Source organism: Aotus nancymaae, unplaced genomic scaffold (assembly GCF_030222135.1).
Source record: "Aotus nancymaae isolate 86718 unplaced genomic scaffold, 86718_ANA_hifiasm-v0.15.2.pri h1tg000341c, whole genome shotgun sequence".
NCBI classification, from domain to species: domain Eukaryota; kingdom Metazoa; phylum Chordata; class Mammalia; order Primates; family Aotidae; genus Aotus; species Aotus nancymaae.
This window is the reverse complement of record NW_026988756.1, coordinates 26,494-46,624: the sequence shown is the minus strand read 5'-3', so window position 1 is coordinate 46,624 and position 20,131 is coordinate 26,494. Positions and strand designations below refer to the sequence as shown.

The 20,131-nt window shown below is 36.5% G+C and overlaps 1 long non-coding RNA gene across 1 annotated transcript in view; it reads left to right on the top strand.

Moving 5' to 3' along the window:
• The first annotated feature begins 339 nt into the window (after positions 1-339).
• LOC135273173 (uncharacterized) overlaps positions 340-20,131 on the top strand; it is a 40,976-nt gene continuing 21,184 nt past the window's right edge. The window contains exons 1-3 of the long non-coding RNA XR_010340998.1: positions 340-517; positions 626-666; positions 19,455-19,523. This is a non-coding gene — a long non-coding RNA (uncharacterized LOC135273173). The remainder of the gene's footprint in view (positions 518-625; positions 667-19,454; positions 19,524-20,131) is intronic.

The following is a 20,131-nucleotide window of genomic DNA, read 5'->3' as shown; positions in this document are numbered from 1 at the left end:
TTGAGCATACCAATCTCTGCCCTCTATGAGGGCCTTCGCATGTGCTATTTTCCTCTGCCACCACCCATCCCGCTGCCACACTGTTTTTTTTAGTCCTTCAGGTTTTTATATAAATATTATCTCTTCAGACAGGCCTTCCCTCATGATGTATTTAAGTATGGCAACTGTTTATTCCTGTTCACAGCACCTTTCCAATATTTTGATAATCCTATTTCATTATATAAATATGTATTTTTTAATAGCTATCTCTCCCTCACACACACCACCCACTGTACCTTGAGTTCCATGATAGTAGGACTTGTTACCACCAGCACTGGCATGCAGTTAGCAAGAGGTGAACAGTCTAAGGCACAGCAGCCTCACGAAGTGATTGTCATAGGGACTGTTCTCAGGATGTGTCAGTTTGGCATACTTTTAAAAATCCATCACATTACTTTCTGTTACTTCATGTGTGTTTACAATTTGATCGTCATTGTATGTGATTTGGAGACCAGGTTTAACCTGAAAATCCAAGCAGGTATAAAATGAATGTTGAAACTAAAATAGAATATTTTGGATATTCTGTGTGTCTGTAGTATAAATATTTGGCTTCAGTTTTTAAATCATTATTTTCTTCCTTTTACAGACGGAGACAACACTTGGACTCAGTTCCTATCAGCAGAAAAGGTAAGTATATTTAGTCAGCTAACTAACATACTTTCAGTTCCTTCTGGGGGATTCCTGTGGTTCTCCACTCCTCTTTCCGCTAGCTGTTTTTGGTGAAGAAGGAATAGCAAATTGTAAATCACATTATATGATTATTTCTAAGTATTGTTTGTGGGAAACCAAGTTTAAGTTTGAATGTGCATGTCATGCAGTTGTGTAGTATGCTTCCACTGCTCCGTATGAAGAGCTGTTACTCAGAGCTGAAACTCCCCTTTCTTTGTGAGAGGATAAGCTGTAAACTCCTTAGTGGCTTCTCTTGTGGCTATCCCTGCTTTTAATGGACTGACCATTGCTGCCCTTAATTACCAGGGGTCTGCTGTCAGGCCCCCAGAGGAGGATCTCAGACCGGTGAAACCTGGTCTTGTGACTCGGAGAGACCCCTTTTAAACACAGCTTCCCTATGATAACGGGGGGGTTGTTTTACCTCAGGTTTTAAGGAAAATAGGTACATGCATGTGAATTTGGAGACACTTTTTCTGCCTCCTCACACTTAAATTCTTTGGTCTTTCAGTACTTTCTCACATCTGTAAAGAGACAGTATCAATTGAAGATACTGTGCTGATTCTCTTTCCATATCCCCTGAAAGCCTGTTCTAGTAACTAAAGGTGAGTGAGGGCTTTTTTGAGTTGGATGAAACAGTCCCTCCAGCAGCTATTTTGTGTTCACCCCCAGCCCTTAATGATTGTTCCCTGGGGGACCATAAATGTAAAGGAAGTTAACTTAGAAGGTTCAGCATAGTGGTATAGTTGCTCTTTCTGTTTGCCAGAAACAACTGGTCAGGCCTCAGTAGCTGTTCTAGTGAGTGCCCTTTAGTAACAGTTGGAAGGCTGGCAGTGGTGTAAATAGGGTTTTCAGGTAAGGTGCCCACATCATGGATTTAAGAACCCAGTTATTTTACAGTATGTGTTTGTAGAAGTACTTTTTCTATCAATATGTTTATTCCTTAAATGACAGCAAAGCAAATTTATCTTTAAAAATGTAAATATCCACTGAAATCAGACCCTTAGCTACCAAAGTGTCTATGGCAACGGAAGATGCCCCTGCCTTGCTGTCATCACTGCAGCTTCCGTTCTGATTTAGCAGGAACAGGGAAGCATTTGTTCTTCCTAGGCCTTGATGCTTAAAGTACATCTATGAACGTCTTCAGGCTAGCGAAATGTAGACTGCATCAACAAAGAATTTTGTTTTGAGAGAGAAATACACAGTATTCAGATTGTAAGTAGGACAATTAAAACTTTTTACCTCATAAATAATGAAAATTCTTCAGTATTCACTATTTTTTCTCTTTTCACTCTGTCATCTCTGCAGTAACATGGCCCTTCTTCCCCATTGTTCTGTCATTCTCCCTAATGTTACATGCCCTAGTGGGACCTGCCCTATCTGTGAACCCTGCCCAAATATTTAACACTGACGTGGGTTGTCTCCAAACCACTGCATGTCTAGCCTGATTTCTCCTTGGCTGGACCATTTAAGAACTCTAGAACTCTCTAACACATCGAGAGCCAAAACAATGGTGAGAAAAGCACACATGTTATCTTGTGCTTCTTCCTTGATCCTTTATTCCAGCAATTAGGAAATTAGCTGTGGAACTAGGCTGCACTACATTTATGAAGATGAGAATGTTCATTAGTGATCAAGATCTCGGCTTTTAAGTATTTTCCTAGTATAATGAAGAATTTACATCAGTACATAATTATATTCTCACCTCATTTCTACTTATCTATTATGTCTAAAACTTAGTGATATAAAATAACCATTTTATGATGCTCTCAAACTCTGTTAGAAATTCAGGCAGGGGACAGCAAAGACAGCTTGTCTTGCTCTGTGGTCTGAGGCCTCAGCTGGGGAGATTTCAGAGCTGGAAATGACTTGATGGCTGGGAGCTGGAGGGATGTTCATTACATGTTGATGCTACTTTGCTAGCTGAGACCTCAGCTGGGCTCTCACCTAGAATGCTTATATGTAGGCCTTTTTGTGTGGTCTTCACATGGGCTACTTTGGGCTTCCTCCTAGTTATGATGGCTGGACTCCAAGAGTGAATGTCCCAAAGGGAACTAGTGAAAGCTGTATCACCTTAATCTACCTTAGAGCTCATAATATTACTTGTGCCATATGCTATTAGTCAGGCAGTCACTTAGGTTGGCCTAGATTCAAGGTAAGAGTAGGGAGAAAGAGCTCCCCTGATGGCAAGAATATTTGAAGATTTGTAGACACAATTTATAACTATCACAATTTACATTTTGTGTGTGTGTGTGACCAGGATCATGAATTGGGTAAAGTTTGCAAATTGAGTATGGGACTGGGTTAAGCACTAAAACATATGTCTTAGTGAGCCCAGGATGCTAAAATACCATAGACTGGGTGGCTTAAACAACAGACATTTATTTCTCACTGTTCTAGAGGCTCAGAAGTCTAAGATAAAGGTCTTACAGACTTGGGCCTGGCAAATTGTTTCGCTGATGATGAAAGACTGATAACCATATGGACCACTTACATGTACCTTAGGTACCTTGATACCCCCCTACAACTAAACCCTGAGAGGCTTACAGCATCTGATTATAACACCCTCTTCAAAAGCACTGCTTTCTTTTAGAGTCGATTGCATTTTGTCATTTCATCAACATACATGCTTTATAACCTCATTAGAAGTGGTGTCTCCGATATCCTCCAGAGCTATTTGGATGTGTTTAACAGCCAGAGAACATTGGCAGATCACATTTTCTATAGGCTCTGTGCTACAAAGGCTTATCTTGAGGAGGGCTGGTAGCAGCCAAGTAATGCCTGTCTCCCTACAAAGAATTTGATGCATCAATTTTATGTGTTCAGCAATTTAAAGGAAGACATGAATGCAGTGAGGGAAAATGGACAATATAAAAAAGAAAAAAGCCTCTAGAGTTGAAAAATACTGTTTCTGAAATGAGCATTTCACTGGATAGGCTTAAGAACAACCTAGACATTGCAAAAGAAAAGCTTAATGAGTTTGAAGGCAGTGACAGCAGTAATTTAAACTGAAGCACAGGGAGAAAAATGATTAGAAAACAAGTAAACCCTTGGTGACTTCTGGTACAGCAGTAGCAAGCAGTCTAACACATGTGCAGTTGAGTTCCCAGGAATTTGGAGAGGGAGTTGCTGTCGAAGAACTTTAATAAACCTGAGGCAAGAGTAACACAGGAAGTCACACCAAGCCAGATAATATTCAAGTTGTTGAAAATCAGTCATAAATAGAGAAACAGCCAGGGAAGAAAACTAAATATATTCTTACAAAGATAAGAATGACTGTTGGTTGTTCAGCAAAGACAAATGCAACCCCCAAACCAATGAAATGACATTTTTAAGGTACCAGAAGGAAAAACTGCTAATCTGAATCACTGTATCCAGCAGGAATATCCTTCAAAAGAATTAAGACATTTTCAGACAAAACTAAGAAAATGTGTGGCTAAGTAGCCTGGCAGTTTAAGAAATGTTAAAGGCTAAAGGTAGTTAACCGTTTCAGGTGAAAACACAAATCCTATGAAGAATAAAGACTACCGAAAAGGCAAAAAAATGTGGAAAAATATAAAAAAGTTTTCTGATTAAGAAAAAGATAATCGACTTTTTAAAACAAAAATGATTGTTTATAACATGTATGTATATATTACCTGTGGGATAACAGCACAAAGGACGAGAAGGTTGTATGGAAGAATTGAGTTGTAAGGTTTTTACATGATATGTAAAGTAATACAATATTATTTGAAGTTAAACTGTGGTAATTTGAAATAAACCCCACAGGAAACATTAAAACCAATAAACTTGTCATGGAGATAAAATGAAATACTATATGAATACTCAGTTGATCTAAAACAAGGCAGAAATAGAACAAGAGTAATAAAAAGCAAATGGGAAAAATAGAAAACAAATGGCAATATGGTAGACTTAAACCCAAACATATCAAAAACTATGATAAATTAATAATTTCAACACCAATTTTCAGATTATATTTAAAAAGCAAGACCCAAGCATATTCTATCTACAAGAAGTATACTTTATTTTTAACTTTGCATTTAATATTTTACCTTTTGTTTTGAAATAATTTTAGTTTAGAGAAAAGATGGAAAAAAGTACAAGTAATTCTTATGTCCTCCTGACCCAGATTGCCCATTTGTTAATGTTTTTCCATGTTTGCTTTATTATTCCTAATCTTGCTTTTCTAACTCCCTCCTTTTCCTTCCCTCCCCATAGCTACCTTTTTATACATACCTGTACATATATTTGTAATTTTTTTGAAGCATTTGAAAATCATTTGCAGACATGATGCTTTTTTACCCCTAAATATTTCAGTGTATATTTCTTATAAACATGAACATTGTTTTAGAGATCATCATATACTCATCAAACTCAGGAAATAAAGACTGTCTCATACTGCTATTTAATCAAGACGCCTCAATGGAATTTTGTAAATTGTCCCTTTAACGTCTTTTATTTTAAAAAGAAAAGAAATTTTGGGTCCAGAGTTCTAACCCTCATATTTCATTTTCACATCTCTTTAGTCTCTAATGTAGAACAATTGACTTGTCTTTCTTACTTCTTAGAACTTTCACAGTTTTGAAGAGTAGATGCCATTTATTTTATAGAATAACCCAGCTGGGGTGAGATGCAGTGGCTCACACCTGTAATCCTAGCACTTTGGGAGGCTGAAGTGGGTGGATTGCCTGAGCTCAGAAATTCGAGACCAGTCTGGGCAACACGGTGAAACCCCATCTCTACTAAATTACAAAAAATTATCCGGGCATGGTGGCATGCCCCTGTAATCCCAGCTTCTCTGGAGGCTGAGACAGGAGAATCGTTTGAACCTTGGGGGCGTAGGTTGCAGTGAGCCAAGATCCCGCCATTGTACTCCAGCGTGGGTAACAGAGCAAGACTCCATCTCAGATAAATAAGTAAATAAATAACCAGTTGGAGTTTTCTAATATTTACTCATTATTTGATTCAGAATTTGCTTTTTTGGCAGGAATATTACTGAAGTTTGTCTCTTTCCCAGTGCATTCTGTCAGGAAGCACTTGATGTCTATCTGTTCCATTTGTCTCTTATAATTCATAATGTCTTGCAGAAAAGTACTTTGAGACTATGTAAGTATTGTGTTTTGCATCAAACTCTGACTAGTTTTAGAATCTATTGATGATTCTTGCCTGAACAGTTATTACACTGCTGAGTTTTTTAAAAATTCTATCACACTTTCTATGTTTCTTAGTTGACATTCTGTTGGAAGTTAAGATTGAGGTCAGAGTTCATTTTTATCCAGGTATTTCACTGTCATTTGCATTGTCATAAAAAATATTACACAGGCTTAGGTCTATTCTGTTTCATTTACGTGTCCCCAACAATCATTGAGCACTTCTTATTTTCTGACACATTAAGATATTCCAGGCTTGTTTTGTAATTTTCCTGCCACAGCCCTGGAACAACCTATTTCTTGAAAGACTCCTGCTTCATTTTGGTGGAAGATAACATTTAGAAATTAATCTTTATGTGCCATGTGTACTCACTGCTACTGTGTTGTATTAGGGTTCTCTTAGAGGGACAGAACTAATAGGAGATAGACACACACGCACACACACAGACACACACATATATAAAGGGGAGTTTATGTATATATATAAAATACTTATATATACACATATGTATTATATATTATATATATTATATATACATATTACATATACACATGTATATACATATATATTATATATACATATATGCATTATATATATTATATATATTATATATACACATATGTATTATATATATGTGTATATATAATATATATATACATATATGTGTATATATATTATATATACACTTATATATACGTATATAATATGTGTGTATATATACACATATATAAATGTATATATACCTATATGTATATATATACACACACATATGTACTTATACATATATAAAGGGGAGTTTATTAAGTATTAATTTACATGATCACAAGGTCCCACAGTAGGCTATCTGCAAGGTGAGGAGCAAGGAGAGCCAGTCTGAGTCCCAAAACTGAAGAACTTGGAGGGTGAGAAGCAACTAGCTTGGGGAGAAAGATGTAGTCTTGGAGGCTAGGCCCGTCTCTCTCTCTTCATGTTTTTCTGCCTCCGTTATATTTGCTGGAAGCCGATTAGATTGTGCCCACTAGATTAAGGGTGGATCTGCCTTCCCCAACCCACTGACTCAGATGTTAATCTCTTTTGGCAATACCCACACAGATACACTCAGGATTAATACTTTGTGTCATATCCTTTGATCCAATCAAGATGACACTCAGTATTAATCATTACAAGTGGTGTCATTACTAGTGAGGTGTCATTGTCTCTAGGCTTTCTTAGTAAAAGAGTTAGGAAGAAAATGTTTATGTTTACATGTAAAAATATGTACAGTATACACAGACATATTCCTGTATCTGTGTATATTAAAAACCATCAGTTACTGATGCCTCCAGTTTTGATACAAAACCAGTCTATTCTGTTTCTGTCCATTCTCCAACAATGAGAAATCTGGCTCCAGTTATTTATCTACAGTAAGTGTACTGATATGTTCAGTCCTAGAATACAGATAAATCAGTTTCAATGTTGTTAACTGATACTGCCATAAAAATTGAGTACCATGTCTGTTTTAGAGTTTGTTTTTCTTTAGTCTGACTGTATATTGTCAAAATACTGTATTCTAAATTTACATGGGTTATAATGTTCTTCATCTTTATCCTTCTCCCACCCTCCAACTTCCATCGGCATTGTACATTTGAAATTAAGTTTGGTTCATTTGTTTCTATCTGTATTCCATTTAGGATTTTTACTCCACTTTTAAAATTTTTTTATGATTGCATAATTGTACATATTGATGGGATACATGTGATAGTTTGATACATGCATAAACTGTGTAGTGATCAAATCAGGTGTTTAGATATCCATCGCCTTGAACATTTATCATTTCTTTGCATTAGGAATATTTCCAGTCTTCTCTTCTAGTGGCTTTGAAATATACAACATATGTTTGCTAACTATAGTCACTCTGCCCTGCTGTTGAACACTAGGGCTTATTCCTTCTATTAATAACTGTATGCTTAAACCCATTAGCCTGCTTCTCTTCATCCTCTCCCCTCACACCAAAAAACAAGAACTTCCCAGCCTCTGGTGACTGTCATTCTACTCTTTACCTTCATGAAATCGACTTTTTTAGCTCCCTTTTATAAGTGAGAACATGCAATATTTGTTTTTCAGTGCCTTGCTTATTTCACTTAACCTCCAGTTCTATCCATGTTGCTGAAAATAACAGGATTTTATTCTTTTTTATGACTGAATAATACTCCATTGCATTTATATATACCAATTTTCTTTGTTTATCCATTGATGAATAGTTAGGTTGACTTCATATTTTGCTATTGTGACTAGTGCTACAGTAAACATGGGATTGCAGGTATATCTTTGAAATACTGATTTATTTTATTTTGCATAAATACCTGATAGTGGAATTGCTGGGTCAACTCCTCTCTCTCACCATATACAAAAATCAACTCAAAATGGATTGAAGACTTATAAGACTGAAACTATAAAAGTACTTGAAGAAAACAGAGGAAATGTTCCAGGACATTGGTCTAGGCAAAGATTTTATGGCTAAGATCTCAGCAGCACAAGCCACAAAAATTAAATATCCCCATTTAAGAAATTTACTTTGTGTCATCATTTTTTTTTACCCACTGTCCTGTATATGACTATTTCATTTGTTTCTCGTATTTCGCAATTGCAAGCAATGCTTCAAAGAATAACATCTTGTGTATGTATTTTCATATTTTTGAAGGTTATATTCAGGGTAAATTCCTACAACTTGAATTGGTCAATCAAAAGTTAAGTGTAGGTGTAATTTGTATTGTTGAAAGTATATGTTTAGAAATGACTAACGGTTATATGAAAAAATTCTCAGCATTGCCAGTCATCAGGGGAATGCAAATGAAAACAAAGATGCAGTATCATCTCACACTTGTTAGAAAGACTGTCATCAAAAAGACAAAAGATAACAAATATTGACCAAGAACATGTAAAAAAGGGAACCCTGGTTCACTGTTGGTGGGAATGTAAGTTAGCGTAGCTATTAAGGAAAACAGTGTGGCAGTTCCTTAAAAAAGTTAAAAACAGAATGGGAAAAAATTTTTGCAATCTACCCATCTGACAAAGGGTTAATATCCAGAATCTACAAAGAACTGAAACAGATTTACAAGAAAAAAACAAACCCATTCAAAAGTGGGTGAAGGATATGAATAGACACTTTACAAAAGAAGACATCTGTGAGGCCAATAAACGTATGAAAAAAATGCTCATCATCACTGGTCATTAGAGAAAGGCAAATCAAAACCACATTGAGATACCATCTCACACCAGTTAGAATGACGATCATTAAAAAATCTGGAGACAACAGATGCTGGAGAGGATGTGGAGAATTTACACTGTTGATGGGAGTGCAAATTAGTGCAACCATTGTGGGAGACAGTGTGGCGATTCCTCAAGGACCTAAAGTAGAAATACCATTTGACCCAGCAATCCCATTATTGGGTATATACCCAAAGAATTATAAATCATTCTGTTATAAAGACACATGCACACATATGTTCATTGTGGCACTATTTACAATAGCAAATACCTGGAACCAACCCAAATGTCCATCAACGATAGAATTGGATAAAGAAAATGTGGCACATGTACACCATGGAATATGACACAGCCATAAAAAATGAGTTTGTGTCCTTCATGGGGACATGGATGAACCTGGAAACCATAATTCTCAGCGAACAAGAACACAAGAACAGAAAACCAGACACCACATGTTATCACTCATAGGTGGATGTTGAACAATTAGGACACATGGACACAGGGAGGAAAGCATCACATACTGCGGTCATTTCGAGGGTGCTAGGGGCGGGACATCGGGGAGGTGCGGAGGATGGGGAGGGATAAGGAGGGGAAACCAGATGTGGGTGATGGCAGGATGAAGGCAGCAAACCACCTTGCCATGTGTGTACCTATGCAACAATCATGCATGATCTGCACATATAACCCAGAACATAAAGTACAATTAAAAAAAAAGTTAAAAACATAACTGCCATGTGATCCAGCAATCTCATAACTAGGTATATATTCAAGAGAAATGAAATAATTATGTCAAAGAGATATCTGCATTCTTAATATTCATTTAAGCATTATTCACAATAGCCAAGATAGGGAGAAATCCACCTAAGTGTTCATCAGTGGACACATGGATAATGAAAATGTGGTACGTGTGTGTATTCTTAATAGTATTCCACACAAATATAGTTGAATACGTTAAGCCTTCAAAAATAAGGAAATCCTGTCGTTTATGACAACATAGATGAACTTGGAGGACATTATGTTAAATGTGATAAGCCAAGTACAGAAAGATGAATACTGCATGATCTCACTTATGTAGAGAATATAGAAGCAGAGTAGAATGGTGGTTAACTGAGGTTGAGGGTAGAAAACAGGGAGATTTTAAGATGTTAGTGAAAAGAAAAAAATTTTTCAGTTAGAAGGTATAAGTTCAACTTAGTCATTTTTCAACTTAATGATGGTACCAAAGCACAATATATGTTCAGTAGAAACAGTATTTCAGATTTTGAATTTTGATCTTTCCTGAGCTAGCTGTACAGTACTCTCTTGCAGCTTTCAGTCAGCCACACAATCCAGAGAGTAATCAACTGATACTCTACCCTGTACCATGTTACCAGATAACTTTGCCCAACTGTAGGCTAATGTGAGTGTTCTGAGGATATTTAAGGGAGACTAGGCTACCTTAAAAGCAAGTTGATATATTAAATACATTTTTGACTTGTGATTATTTTCAACTTATGATGGGTTTATTGGGATGTAACCTTACCATAAGTCAAGGTGCATCTGTATTGTATAGTTGAAAATTGCTAAGAGAGTACATTTTGTGTTCTTACCATAAAAAGTGATAACTAGGCCGGGCGTGGTGGCTCACGCCTGTAATCCAAGCACTTTGGAGGCCAAGGTGGGCAGATCACCTGAGGTCGGGAGTTCAAGACGAACATGGTGAAACCCCGTCTTAAAAAAAAATAAAAAATAAAATAAATAAATAAATAAATAAAGTGATAACTATGTGAGATAATGCATTTATTAGCTCAATGTAGCCATTCTACAACATGTACATATTTTAAAATATGTTGTACGTCATAAATATGTACAGTTTTACTTGTCAAATAAATACGGAAGTGGATAGATAAAAGTTTATGTTTAGTATAAATTCCTGGAAGTGGGGTTGGTGAGTCAATAGTAAATGCTGCCATCATTTGATTAAGTATTGCCAGATTCTCCTTCAAGGTCTGTGCCACCTTGTGTTCCCTCATCAGTGAAGAGTGCCTGTTTTCCCACATCTTTCCAATAGAATGTGTTATATTTTTAACTTTTGTTGATCTGATAAGTCAGAAATGTTATCACAGTGTAGTTTTACTTTGTCTTTCTCTAATTATGAATAAGGTTAACCATTTCCTGGTATTTAAGAGCTATGCTTATATTTGTCTTTTGATGTTGTCTGTTCTTGTTTGTTCTACCCATTTTTCTATAGTGCGGTTAGTTCTTTTTTTTTTTTTTTTTTTCCTTGAGACAGAGTCTTGCTCTGTCACCAGGCTGGAGTACAGTGGTGCAATCTTGGCTCACTGCAATCTCTGCCTCCCAGGTTCTCCTGTCTCAGCCTCCCGAGTAGCTGGGACTACAGGTGCGTGCCATCCCGCCTGGCTAATTTTTGGTATTTTAGTAGAGACGGGGTTTTACCTTGTTGGCCAGGATGGTCTCGATCTCCTGACCTCGTGATTCCCCCACCTCGGCCTCCTAAAGGTCTGAGATTACAGGCGTGAGCCACCACGCCCAGCCAAAAGTTTTTTTGTTTGTTTGTTTGTTTGTTTGTTTGTTTGAGATGGAGTTTCACTCTTGTTGCCCAGGTTGGAGTGCAGTGGCACGGTATCGGCTCACCAAAACCTCTGCCTCCTGGGTTCAAATGATTCTCCTGCCTCAGCCTCCTGAGTAGCTGGGATTACAGGCATGCACCACCATGCCCAGCTAATTTTTTACTTTTTATTAGAGACAGGGTTTCTCCATGCTGGGCAGGCTGGTCTCAGACTTCCGACCTTAGGTAATCTACCCACCTTGGCCTCCCAAAGTGCTAGGATTACAGGCGTGAGCCCCCGCACCTGGCCAAGAGTTCTTTATGTTTTGGAGCTATTCATCCTATTTTGCAAGTATCTTCTCCCTGTTCATCAGTAATCTTGATTTTGAAGAAATGCACTTCTTCATAAGTATGCAAGTAGGTTAAATGTAAAAAGATATAGGGAAAACAAGTAAACACTAAAAATGCTAGGTTGATTATGTTACTCTCAGACAAAGTAGACTTTAGGACAGGGAATATTATCAGAGATAAAGAAGGACATTTTACAGTTAAGAAAGAGATAGTCCCCCAGGTAGATGAAACAATCCCAAATTCTAATATTGGAGCTTTAAAATACATGAAGAAAAAAAATAAATAAAACTAAGGTGACAAACCCACAGTGATTATTGAAGATTTCAACATTCATCTGTCAGTAACTGATAAAATAGATGGAAAAACAGTAAGGGTGTAGATTTGAAGAACACTATTAAGTAACGTGACCTAATAGGTATTTGTTAAATACTACATCCACCAAGAGCAGATAATGTAAATTATATTCTCTGATTATAGCAAAATTAAATTAGAAATCAGTAACAATGAAAATCCAGATATTTTATAACTAGAAGCTAAACTAGAAGCTTTTCAGTACTCACGGGTTAAGAAATCATAAGGGATATTAGAAAGTGCTTTGAAAACAAAAGTATAACATCTTAGTCTGCTTGAGCTAGGCTGTCATAACAAAATACCATAGACTGGTTGGCTTAAACAACAGACATTTATTTTCTCACAGTCTGGAGTCTGGAAGTCTGAAATCAGGGTGCCAGCATAGTCAGTTTGCACTGAGACCTATTTTCCTAGCTTGTCGGGAACAGCCATTCTGCTGTGTAATTCCCATGTTCTCTTTGTGTACATGTGTGCATGGGGGCTTTCTGGTGGTCCTTTTTGTAAGGACACTAATCCCATTGTATCAGGGCCCTCACCGTTATGACCTCATTTAACCTAATTACCTGCTTACAGACCCTGTCTCCTCATAATAGTCATAGTGGGGATTAGGGTTTCAACATACGAATATGGGAAGTAGAGGGTGGGGTGGGGAGAATTCAGTTCATAGAACAACATACCAAGTTTTCTGGAATTTAGCCAAAGCAGTACTTAGATGGACATTTATAGCTTTAAAAGGCTATATCAGATAGAAGAAAAATTTTAAAATGAACAATTTACATTGCTAGATTAAGACATAGAGCATCAACTTTAAGTAGAAGAAAATAAAGGGTATGCTAGAAATCAATTAAATAGAAAGTGGAGAAAACATCAATGTAAACAAAAACTGATTCTTTGAATCTAGCTAGATTGGTTAAGAAAATAAGACAGACCAAAAAAATCAGTAATGAAGTAGGGGCTATCACTGCAGATCTTATAAATATTCAGAGAATAATAAAGGAAATCCCTTCATTCTCAAAAATGCAACAATTTAGATGAAGTGGTTAAATACTTGAAAGATACAAATTATTAAAATTAACCAAGAGAGAATTAGAAAATGAATTTTTAAATATCTGTTAAAGACATAGAATTCACAGTTTTAAACCTTTCCATAAAGAAAACTGCAGGCTCATATGACTTAACTGGTAAATTTGATCAGACACCTAGTGAAAAAATACTAGTAGTAGAATGTCCTTCCTCACACATTTTTAAGAGGTGATTATTGCAGGCATTACAAGAAAGCTAAAGGCTACACCTCTTCAAACATATATTCAGAAATCTCCAACAGAATATTAGCAAATCGAATCCAGAAACATCTAACAAGAATAATGCATCATGACCAAAAGGAGTTTATCGTAGGAATGCAAGATTAATACTTGAATACAATATAATTTTTCTTAACAAAATTTTAAAAACCCTTGTAATTATTTGAATAGATGTAGAAAAAGCCTGTGGCAACATTCAGCATCTGTTCATGATTAAATGTTAGCACACTAGGAATAGAAAAAGAATGTCTTTAACCTGATAAAGAGCATCTATGGAGAAATAACAGTTAACATGATATTAATGGTAAAAGATTGAATGGTTTCTTTCTAAGATCGGGAAAGTGGCAAAGATGTCCACTTTCATCACTTACATTAAACATTGTACTGGATATGGCAGTCATTACATTAAGGCAAGAAACAGAAATAAGAGCCATTAGTTTGGAAAGGAAGAAGAGGATTTTGTCTACAAACCATGTGATTATGCACACAGAAAGTCCTAAGGAATATACCAAGAAGCGATACAGTCAATAATCAGAAGTAACTGATTTCTTTTTCACAAGTGCAAAAGTGAAATGTTGTAGAAAAATGTCATTTACAATAGCATAAATCATTGCATACTTTGGGATAAATTTAACAAAAAAATTTTGAGACCGGTACACTGAGAAGTGTAATATAATAGAGTAATTAAAGAACTCCTAGATAGATTGAGAAAGATTCTGTGTTCATAGACTTGAAGATTGTGAAGATATTGTAATAATTCAATGGTACAAGAGTAGTCTTTTTCAACAAATGATACTAGGCCTACTGGATATTTACAGAGAAAGAAAAAGTGAACTTTAATCTTTAACTCACACTGTCGCCAAATTTCACTTAAAATGGACAATAATAAATAGGCTCATATGTAAAAGTTAAAGGTGTAAAACTTTTAGAATAAAACCAATCTTTTCGTAGAAATATTTGGAACCTGGACAAAATTTTAAGACACCAAAAACACATACCAAAAAAGAAAAAATGAGGCCGGGCACAGTGGCTCATGCCTATAATCCTAACACTTTGGGAAGCTGAGATGAGAGGATCACTTGAGGCTAGGAGTTTGAAACTAGCCTGGAGAACATAGTGAGACCCTATATCTACAAAAAATATTAATTAAAAAAAATTAGCTAATTGTGGTGGTGTGTGCCTGTAGTCTCAGCTACTTGGGAGGATGAGGCGAGAGGGTGGCTTAAACCCAGGAGGTCAAGGCTGCAGTGACCCATGATGCAACACTTAATGCACTCCAGCCTGGGCGACAGAGTGAGACCCTATCTCAAAAAAGAAAAAATGATCATCATTTCGACCTCATCAGAATTAAAAACTTCTGCTCTTCAAAAGACAACATTTATAAAAGGAAAGGGTAAGTCAGGACCAGGGTAAAAATATTTGCAGCACATAACAGAGAACCCTTACAACTGAATAGTAAGACAAATATCCCAATTAAAAAACTTTGCACAGACATTTACAAAAGAAGACACCTAAATGTACACCAAGAAAGTGGAAAGATAGTCAGCATTATTCATCATTAGGGAAATGCAAATTAAAACGAAAATGTGTTTATGGGAGAATATATATTATATAGGAGAAGTCCTATTTATTTCTTTTAAATCACTGCTTATTTAGCTGACTCTTTAGTAAAAATATTTGAAATCACTTTAAACTGCTGGTAACTTTGATAGTTTTACTAGTTAAGGCACTTCCCTCCCATCTCTTTATTTGTGGCTCAAGATGCCAGATAGTGGCTCCTAAATGTGAGAGGGTGCTTAAGAATACAGGTCTATTCTGCTTACAAGGAATTACATTCTGGAGGTGGAGCCCTAGAATCTGCATTTCTGCAAGCATTGTAGGTGTTTATGATGCAGATAGATCACAAACAATTGTTTTAAAAATGCTGGACCAAAGAGTGTCTGTTGTTTAGGTAGTAGTTGACCCTAGGAAAACATTTTAAACTCCCAGAAATCCAAGAAAGCCTGTATGTTTGATTCATGGGTTTCCTGCTCAACTTTGACCTGACAGTTCAACAAGCAGTATCGACCATTTCCCACAAGATTTCTCGCATCTCTTCAGTTGTTTCCTAGCTTGAAATCAGAAAATAGTCTTCATTTATATCCAAATAAATCATTAGTATTTTAGTGAAAATTTATAAAACCAATTATATTGAGAGTTCAGAACATATATAATCATTGCAGAAAGTGTAAAATCATGCAATGTACTATCATAATGTCTCAGATTTTGTTGCTTTGAAATTGTCAAAGGGTGAGCCTGGCACACTGGCGTGCTGCACCTGTAGTCCCAGCTACTCCGGAGGCTTAAACACAGGAGTTCGAGACCAGCTTGGCAACACAGTGAGACCCCTGCCTCTCAAAAATAGTAACAATAATAATTTTTTAAATCAGGGAAAAAACTACAATGACATTAGCAAAGGGCACTGTTCTTTTTATTGCATCATCCCCAGTTTGTTTTTCAACATTACATATTTGCAGACATTTGCTTTCTGTTAACAAAGCACTAAACAGTGCCATGCGCTTTCTGAATAAACATGGGTAGCAACCATTTGAATCAGCTGTGGAGACATGACAGCTATGTTACAGCATTTTTGGTTTAGTTAACATAGGATTGTATGTGTGTCAGCTTGTGTTGTACCCACTCAGATATTAAACTGTTCCTTAGATATAGATCTGCTATTGTTTTGAAAATATGCTTTTATTTATGAGAAAATCATATTTTATATACTGTTGCCTCTGTCTAATATTCTGTGAGCACTTTGTAAATATCACAGTAAAGGTTGCTGGACATTATATCTTTGAAGCATTTTACAGGAGGTCTTTGCCCCAGCACAAGACATAAAAAGTAAAACTTACCTAAGGATTTGAAAGGAAGAATCACATTGTTACTTGCAGATGATTTGTCTACAGTGATCATCCAAGATAGTGCTCATTTTGGCAGCACATATAGCAACAGTGGAAAACTTAGAAGAATCTAGACAAACTATTAGAATTAAACTCAAGGAGACGAGGTATAAGATCAGTACATGAAAATCAGTAACTTTTTAATATAAGCACTAGCCATGTATGGCTACTTTATGACATCTCCATCTAGATAAAACATCTGAAATTTAAATGTCTGCAACAATACTCTTGAAAATCTGTCTCTTCCCATTTCCAACCCACTTCTTACATGTCATGACTGTGTATCTAATGAAAATCTTAGAATAAATTACTCTTGCTTCTTCAAAAATCAATTATCAGCACAACCTGTTTTCTCAAGTTTCCAGATCTATCCAGGAAAAAGCCTCTGCTCACTACTCTCCCTGGCAGCTGCCGTAGATTGTAGCTGCCATCGCCAGTTGCCTAAAGCACTCTAAGACTTCCCTGCTTCCCACTGTTGGGCTCTTACAGGAACTTCCTTGGTTCTTCACAAAGTAGCCAGAATTAACCTTTTAACATGTGTCAGATCATGCTACTCCTTTACCGAGAACCAGCTCGGTCAGGAGACTCCCACCCTGGTGGCGCTGAAGGTATTTGAGAGACAGACACCCAGATAGTCAGAATGGATCTGTCCTGGGGACCCACAGCCTGCAGGGCTGACAGCTCTCCAGACTGAAGGCCCCAAGCAGACTTTCATTCACATATTTATTTGCTCTTTGACAGGTGATTCTCATTAATACACAGGTGTACTATATAACTTAAAAATACATCAAGTAGGCAGCTGTTACCTGCCTACCACTAATTACAAACTGAAAGGATGCTCCACACGGGAGCCATGGGGGCAGGGTAAACTTAATGTTCCTCAACACTCCTTGCTCAAAAACACTGTAGTTTGTTACACTTAGAATAATGCATACTTCTACAGGGAGATCTGGCTCTTGTACCTCTGAGCTCAGCTCTTAGCTCCTAATCCTCCCTCATTGCACAATGGTCACTTCACCCTCCTTGTTCAACTCGCCAAATACATTCCTACTTTATTCCCCTAGATCTCTGCCATTCAGGTCTTGGCACTAGTGTCCCTCCTCAGAGAGGCTTTTTCTGTTCTATCCACAGCCCCAGTATGTTCGATTTTATTTTTAATACACACATCGTCACCTAATATATTCAATGTTTGTTCCCCCGACTAGGATGTTAGTGCCATGAGAGCAGGCACTTTGCTTTGTTCCCCAATGTAGCCGCAGGCAATAAACAGTATCTGGTACATAGTATACATTCATACATTTGTATTAAATGGATAAGGTGTATGCTTTTTTACCCCACCTGGCCACTTGAGACATTTCCATTTGCAATTTGCAGAACAGCCTCTTGGTTCTGTGAGAGAAAAACACTGTATCTTAATCTCCTTTTTCTCCAACATCTAACATAGTCTGTGTGTATATGTAGGAATTAATGACTTACACAGTTATGCCTTATACTTTATTTTTCCTTGATTTGAGATTTTATGTAAATTTGAGTTTCGTATTACTTAAACTGATGAGCTGAAGAGCATCACTTGTTTTAAAGGAGCCAAAGAGTGTTATTGTTATGTCTAAGAAGGGCAGAAAGTAAGAAGGAATAGATGCTGACACTGTGTTGCGAGGAATTGTGCCTTCATGTCCCAGCGTCTGCAGTTTTGTGCTTTAGTAAAATATAATCTTACATTTGGTGCTTGCTTTCTTTTTTTTTGTTTGTCATCTTTCCTGTTCAACATATGCAGAGGGGTTCTCAAGCAACACAAAAGAATATTCTAAATTGGTAGAGCCGAAAACATGTTTGGATTTTATTGCCTTCAGCTAAATTATTCTACTACTCAGATTATTTAACCTTTGTAGAATTGAATTAAAGCCAAATTTCCTCCATATTGTGAATGTCCTTATCTATTTCTAATTATTTCCTATATCTCCTAACTCCTAGATATTTCCTCTGTCTCCTGAATCCTGAATGAAATTACTGTATCATTTGGAAGCTTATATTACTGTGAAGTTCAGCGATGATGGAAATAAAGTAGTCTTACAAAATGGGTTTTGCTCTGACATCATTTCTTAGAATAAAAACATTAAAATCTATTTTGAAACTTAGTGGCTAGCTGAATTTCTGACTTTCACAGTATGTAAACACTTCATGTATGTGAACCTCCACCACCACCCCCTACCCCACCAAAGGTCTTGTATGTTTTATATCAGTGTTAGGCCCCAATGATGTCTGAGGTTTGCTATTCAGAAATCTATTTTATTGAGAATTTCTGGTATCAGGTGGGTTAGTTAGAAGATGCTACTCAGATATTTAGGCCAGGACATCAAGAGATCAGTGTATTCCAAATTCTCAGATGAAATACATATTTCAGTTCTTGGAAATTTCCATCCTAAATTCAATTTTGTTTAGTCCTTTGCCACTCTAGTTACAATGTGATCGTGATTTTTGTCTTCATACATTGTCTGCTAAATGTATATAGTTGTATTAACTCTTTATTATTCATCATACCTGTATCCGAAAACCCAAGTGACCCTATTAAAGTATATTGTTACCAATTATATCAACCAAATAAATTTCAGTAGTCTGCCTGAGTATTTTCTGTTTTCACATTCCTTTGAATAAGAAAAATACTCCCACTTTTTTATTTTCTAAAATGTCATCTTCATTGGTTTTCACTAATTTAAAAAATAATGTACATTTCTAATAGATCATTAGACCCTATTTTTCTCAAAAAATGCTTTGTTATGACAAAAGTCAAGTGTCTGAATAGAGTTTGGGGAAACATATTTTGAAGAACTGCTTCTTATGTTGTTTTCTTTTTATTTACAGTATATCTCTCTACCGGGGAAATTGCAGGCCCATACGATTTGAGCCACCAATGCTGGATTTCCATGAGCAGTAAGTTTAAAATTTTTGGACTGTACTTTCCCATTAAACTATTATATGTACTTTACACACATTTGTATTGTCTTTTGCCTATGTTCTATCTATATGAAAAAGTTATATGTTCTAGTCATCAGGAAAACAAATGATATTGAATGCAGTTTGAAAATAGGAAGCAAGTATCTGTTAGGAGTCTAACATACAATATTAACTTTTAAAGCTTGAAAAATATTTGCATGTTGTAGTCTCTGGTTCAGAGAATCTTTGGAAGCACCAAAGAACTTATAGTTTAGCTATTTTGATTAGAACTTCATTTTTATTTTTATTATTTAAAATTTTTCTTGTGAATAAAATATATGCTATATGACCAGATAGTATTATCACCTACCCATACTGGCAGGTAAAAGCAGATGCGCAGATAGATGTGGTTCCATCACAGAACTCTGCCTTGATGAGCTAGGCAAACCACTGCACACCCTCCCCGAAGCAGGAGAGAACCCTAAGCCTTTAAGTAGCTGATACACCCAAGGGCCAGCAGAGCAGCTACATACCTGTGCTCAGCACCTAAGAAAGAGCCCCACAGTGTACCCCTAAGATACTTCCTTGGCCTTCCCAATGGCCCT